Source organism: Ovis aries, chromosome 4 (assembly GCF_016772045.2).
Source record: "Ovis aries strain OAR_USU_Benz2616 breed Rambouillet chromosome 4, ARS-UI_Ramb_v3.0, whole genome shotgun sequence".
Taxonomy (NCBI): domain Eukaryota; kingdom Metazoa; phylum Chordata; class Mammalia; order Artiodactyla; family Bovidae; genus Ovis; species Ovis aries.
Window position 1 is genome coordinate 46,706,900 of NC_056057.1, and position 6,894 is coordinate 46,713,793.

General features: G+C 38.0%; 1 non-coding gene across 1 annotated transcript; it reads right to left on the minus strand.

Moving 5' to 3' along the window:
- Positions 1–1,544: 1,544 nt before the first annotated feature.
- On the minus strand, positions 1,545–1,651 carry LOC114114668 (U6 spliceosomal RNA). The gene has a single exon (XR_003589285.1). It is a non-coding gene; the product is annotated as a U6 spliceosomal RNA (small nuclear RNA).
- Between the last annotated feature and the right edge of the window lie 5,243 nt (positions 1,652–6,894).

The window sequence follows — 6,894 nt, forward strand, 5'->3', positions numbered from 1 at the left end:
TCCTAACGATTTTTCTAACAGGGTATATCTTACATTTTATACTTATCACATAAAAAATAATAATAATGAAACAGGAAGAAATTTTTAAAGGTGATGGATATATTTATGGCATAGATGTGCTGATGATTTTATGGTTGTACATTTATCTTCAGACTCATCAAATTGTATATATTAAGTGTGTATAGATTTGTATATGTTGATCATACCTTAATAAAGTGGTCTTTTTTATTTTATTTATTTATTTATTTATTTATTTATTTATTTTATTTTAAAATCTTTAATTCTTACATGCGTTCCCAAACATGAACCCCCCTCCCACCTCCCTCCCCACAACATCTCTCTGGGTCATCCCCATGCACCAGCCCCAAGCATGCTGCACCCTGCGTCAGACATAGACTGGCGATTCAATTCTTACATGGTAGTATACATGTTAGAATGCCATTCTCCCAAATCATCCCACCCTCTCCCTCTCCCTATGAGTCCAAAAGTCCATTATACACATGTGTCTTTTTTCCTATCTTGCATACAAGGGTCGTCATTGCCATCTTCCTAAATTCCATATATATGTGTTAGTATACTGTATTGGTGTTTTTCTTTCTGGCTTACTTCACTCTGTATAATTGGCTCCAGTTTCATCCATCTCATCAGAACTGATTCAAATGAATTCTTTTTAACAGCTGAGTAATACTCCATCGTGTATATGTACCACAGCTTTCTTATCCATTCATCTGCTGATGGACATCTAGGTTGTTTCCATGTCCTGGCTATTATAAACAGTGCTGCGATGAACATTGGGGTACATGTGTCTCTTTCAATTCTGGTTTCCTCGGTGTGTATGCCCAGCAGTGGGATTGCTGGGTCATAAGGTAGTTCTATTTGCAATTTTTTAAGGAATGTCCACAGTGTTCTCCATAGTGGCTGTACTAGTTTGCATTCCCACCAACAGTGTAGGAGGGTTCCCTTTTCTCCACACCCTCTCCAGCATTTATTGCTTGCAGATTTTTGGATCGCAGCCATTCTGACTGGTGTGAAGTGGTACCTCATTGTGGTTTTGATTTGCATTTCTCTAATAATGAGTGATGTTGAGCATCTTTTCATGTGTTTGTTAGCCATCCGTATGTCTTCTTTGGAGAAATGTCTATTTAGTTCTTTGGCCCATTTTTTGATTGGGTCGTTTATTTTTCTGGAATTGAGCTGCAGGAGTTGCTTGTATATTTTTGAATATTAGTTGTTTGTCAGTTGCTTTATTTGCTATTATTTTCTCCCATTCAGAAGGCTGTCTTTTCACCTTGCTTATATTTTCCTTTGTTGTGCAGAAGCTTTTAATTTTAATTAGATCCCATTTGTTTATTTTTGCTTTTATTTCCAGAATTCTGGGAGGTGGATCATAGAGGATCCTGCTGTGATTTATGTCTGAGAGTGTTTTGCCTATGTTCTCCTCTAGGAGTTTTATAGTTTCTGATCTTACATTTAGATCTTTAATCCATTTTGAATTTATTTTTGTGTGTGGTGTTAGAAAGTGATCTAGTTTCATTCTTTTACAAAAAAATATGGAACGCTTCATGAATTTGCGTGTCATCCTTGCGCAGGGGCCATGCTAATCTTCTCTGTATCGTTCCAATTTTAGTATATGTGCTGCCGAAGCGAGCACAAAGTGGTCTTTTTTAAAAGAGGGCTTCCCAGGTGGCTAGTGTTAAAGAACACACCTGCCAAAGCAAGAGACATAAGAGACACGCGTTCTATCCATGGGTTGGGAAGATCTCCTGGAGGAGTGCATGGCAACCCACTCCACTATTCTTGCCTGGAGATTCCCCATGGACAAAGAAGCCTGGCAGATTACAGGCCTTGGGGTCACAAAGAATTGGACATGACTGAAGTGACTTAGCACACACACAGCACAGTGATAGCACTGGTTTGGTAGAGGGGATTAGTTCCATTCGGGCTTCCCTGGTGGCTCAGATGGCGAAGAATCTGCCTGCAGTATGGGAGACCTGGTTTGATCCTTGTGGCAGGAAGATCCCCTGGAGAAGGGAATGGCTACGCACTTCAGTGTTCTTGCCTGGAGGATTCCATGGATAGAGAAATTTGGAAAACTGCATAGAGTCCATAGGGTCTCAAAGAGTCAGACACGACTGTGTGACTAATACTTTTTTTAAAAAATGGAGCAAAAAAAAATGGTAATAATAATAATGAATACATGTACATAAAAGTATAAAAGTTAAGTTATGGACTATACATGCATATATGCATGTAATTTAATCTGAGGCTGACATAACCAGAATTAGAGTGTTAAGGAGGGGCATATTGACCAACTTCAATCTTTATTGATAGGAGTTTAAACATTTGCTCAACATGTATGGGTGTTCATGGATTACATGGGTTACCATGAATGGGGCAGGAATGGAAGATAGGTGTTGGTTATATCATTTAATATGTTTATATTCTGTCTTTCCAATGTATTTTCATATGTATGAAATTTTCATAATAAATTTTTAAAAGAATGAATTAACTCTTTTCAAAACATGTAATTAAAGAAAAAGTAAAGCCTTTACTTAAATAGTAGTTATGCTATTCAAAATATTAATGCCCAAAACACGACTAAAATAGTTTGCTATATTTAAAATTTCAAAATTTAAAAATGGAAAGCAAAAATATAGGAACTTCTTTTCTCATTTATCATTCCCAGTTAAGAATTTGTCTAATTTTTGAAACTAGCTTCAAAGTGTTTTTAGGGGTGTTTACTATTCATTCTCTTTATATTTTCTATTATTTTAACTATTTGAACTTTCCTCAGATAACTTTTTCAAGTAACTTTTAAATTTCATTACACTACTATTTGTAGATTGGAGTTGATAGAGCTTTGTGACTGTAAGCAATGGAGACCCCAACTCAACTCAGTTAAATCCACAACAAGCTCTTTATTGGTTGAGAAAATGGAAACATCCAAAGAAAGTCCTGACTTCGAGCACAGTTTAAATAATGCTACTAGGACTCCATTCACTCTCTCTCAGCTCTGTTCTTTCCTGCAGAGGTATCACTCTCAGGCAGACCCTCTCAACACAGTAGTCCTTGGCAAGGACATATGTACTTTATTATCACAGGACTGAGTCTCATTGGATTGGCTTACAGTTGCATATGCCAATCCCTGAACAGTCACTGTAATGTTAATGCTAATGGTCCCAATCAATAGAGTGGGTAGAGTCAGGCCCACCAAAACTACACATACTGTGCAAGAGAAAGGGGTGGGTCCCCAAATGAAAATGCACCAAAAGAAGGGAAAGTGAACTCTGAGCAGAACAAACAACAAATGTCCACCTGATCAACTAAGGATAGAAATGCCTTCCATTGTCTGACAGTGGAGGTTCATTCTGGTGTCATATATTTTTCTAGTAACTGCAATATGTCTACAATATGTCTGAATAGATTCTTCTGCTTAATGATAAGTGCTGATCAGGCCTGATTTTCAGAAGTAGTATTCACGGTAAGGTAAATTTTAACTTGATCAAGATAAAACTGGACTATTGTAAAACAGAGGCCAAGGCTTCCATATGCCATAAAACTGAATAATAGTATCAGTGTTTTCTATTTGGGTTCTCAGTTAGTGACTTCAATGATGAAATCCTACCTGAATAATATATAATTCTATAAATCTTTCTACTAAAGTTAAATAAAGAAGAAGGATCTGTTTAATACTATTGGATTCATGCTGTGTACTGACGTAATGGGAAAATTATTCAGAAACACTTCATTCTTGAGAAAATACTGCCCACATTATCAATACCTTGACACACTTGGGCTTATAAAAAACCATAATCCATATTTTCTGAGCACATGACCTTGTTGGCAACTTTCATTACAAGAAAATGTATCTTAGAATGTAACAGCTATTAGTAGTGTTCGTCAAGTAAGCTTTCACTAACAGGACACGATTGTAGACACTAGCTACTCAAATTCTTTTCACAGTATTCAAGGAAAATTTTTAAGAACATTCTCTACTTATAAACATTCCTCCCAAGAAAATTTGTAGCCAGACTTTTGCTTATCAGAGGTTAAACTGAGGGAGATTAATAAGTATGGATTCATTAAATATTGTTCATTACTGTATGCCCAGTAACATGCTAAGTCCTGGGGGTATAGGATGAAGAGAAACAGCTTAAGCTCACAAGGAGTCTGTTGTTTATTGACAGATACAGTGATTTCTGTGGCAGTCCAGTGGTTAAGACTTTACCTTCCAGTGCAGGGGGGTGCAGGTTTGATCTCTGGTCAGAACACTGAGATCCCACATGCTGTGCAGTGCAGTCAAAATAATAATAATAATAATAATAATAATGGAGGAAGCATACAGGCAGGTAATTGTAATATATTGTGATTAAATACCTTGATAAAATAATTTTCAATGTGGTTTTAAGAATTGAGGTTTGGCAAGAAAAATAATGGAATAGGATAACAGAAGTGTTAGGAATGCTTCAGTGGACAATAAAGGTTTTAGTGGAGACTTGGGCTAAGTCTCAAAGACAATTAGGAATTATCCAAGTCCGAGCAGTGGGAATGTGAAGGGCAACACAAGCAGAGTAACAGAGAAATAAGCAAATAAGTGAAGATATAGGTTCTTTCTGGTAGGCCTTGAGAAAGGTACCTACTAAAATTTATCTGTCAATAAAAATAAATAAATATATATATAAAAATGTATCTGTCAAGTACCAATCGAGATTCTATTCATGTAATTGCAATTAATTTTGTCTTTAAAACATTTTTAATAGGTTAATATTCCTGAATTGGTGATGGACAGGGAAGCCTGGAATGCTGAAGTCCATGGGGTCACAAAGAGTCAGACATGATTAAGCAACTGAACTGAACTGAATGTTCCTGGGGGTGGTTATGGGAGAGATATTAGTCATCCATATCTTAGTGTCAATTTGTCGGTTTAATTAGTTTGCTGCCCTAACACTTGGTCTTTTATCTCCCCATAACACTTGGTCTTGATCAGGGGTCAGCAAACTTTCTTGAAAAGAGCCAGATGGCAAATATTTTTGGCTTTTCAACCCATACAGTTGCTTTTGTCACTACTCAACAATATAGTTGTATCATGAGAGTAGTCATAGGCAATATGTGACCAATGTGGACACATTTTTTTTAATTGAAGGATAATTGCTTTACAGAATTTTGTTGATTTCTGCCAAACATCAACATAAATCAGCCATAGGTATACATATGTCGCTCCCCTTTTGAATCTCCCTCCCTACCCCATCTCTCTAGGCTGTTACAGAGCCCCCATGGTTTTGTTCTAACAGAACTGGGAACAAATAGATTAACCAAGACCAGGGACTTTTCTAATATCTCTCAGTTCAGTTCAGTTCAGTTCAGTCGCTCAGTCGTGTCCGATTCTTTGCGACCCCATGAATCGCAGCATGCCAGGCCTCCCTGTCCATTACCAAATCCTGGAGTTCACTCAGACTCGCGTCCATCGAGTCAGTGATGCCATCCAGCCATCTCATCCTCTGTCGTCCCCTTCTCCTCCTGCCCCCAGTCCCTCCCAGCATCAGAGTCTTTTCCAGTGAGTCAACTCTTCGCATGAGGTGGCCAAAGTATTGGAGTTTTAGCTTTAGCATCAGTCCTTCCAAAGAAATCCCAGGGCGGATCTCCTTCAGAATGGACTGGTTGGATCTCCTTGCAGCCCAAGGGACTCTCAAGGGTCTTCTCCAACACCACAGTTCAAAAGCATCAATTCTTCGGTGCTCAGCCTTCTTCACAGTCCAACTCTCACATCCATACATGACTACTGGAAAACCCATAGCCTTGACTAGATGGACCTTACTCAGTAACAGAGCTGTGAGTTAAACCAAGGGCCTAGGAGTCCAAAAATAGTGCCCTGCTTAGACATAGTGACCCCAACAACAAACTTTTAACTTTGAATATCTGCCTGAACAGACAACCCCTTCCCCTTTCTCTCAAATGGTCACCCTTCAGAAGCCATATAAGAAGTTCTACTAACTTTGTAAAATGATGCTGAATAGAGGAGGGAAACCTCTCCCATCCCTCCTTGATTCACCCCCAACTTTGGAGAGGCATGAGGTAGGAATCCTATTCAACTAGGTGGCTTCTCTTGTTCCATGGGTATGCCCCCATCTCAAGTTTATATTGTCAAGTATTAGACCTCCTCCCCTCCTCGCTGGCTTGGCCTATGCACGGCAAACAAATGTGCACAGAAGTAATTTTGGCTATGTGCAGATTACATGGGAATATTCCATTCTAATTCTGAATTGATCTCCACCCCGCCAAATATCCCTTCCCAAATACAGTAAATCATAGTTAGGGTTTAAGCCTAAACATAAAAGTCTATTTAATATATTACATAGCTGAAATACAGCACTATTTCACTGCTTAAGTTCTGTTATGTTCAGTGAATGTGTGGGTCTTGGGCCGTGAAACACTGTGAAAAGAATAAGAATACTGAAGAACTAGGAATCCCAAGCCTTTTGAGAGGGGGATAAAGAATAAAATTGGCTACCTTTAATATATTACTTCTCTAATGCTTTATCCTCATTTGAATTTGAGAAACTCTTAAAAGGATTCGAGGGGACTTGTTCATGCCAAACAATTTATCTCTATGAATTCCTTTTTTGTGCACTTCACATGTCAGAGACACACACAATAATGCCACCATTACTTGCCAATTGCATGAACTTTGATCTCAAATGGGTCATGAGTCAGTTTCAAACAAAGCACTAAATGTGAAATAATAAGCAACTTCCATGCCTATGATATTACGAGATTTTATTTTTCACATAGTGCACACAATGGCATAATTTTTGTCTTAAATTTTCAGTTAATGACTATAACACAGATATTGCTCAAAGCCGGCAAAAGGTCTAACAATTTTGTTGAAGACAAACT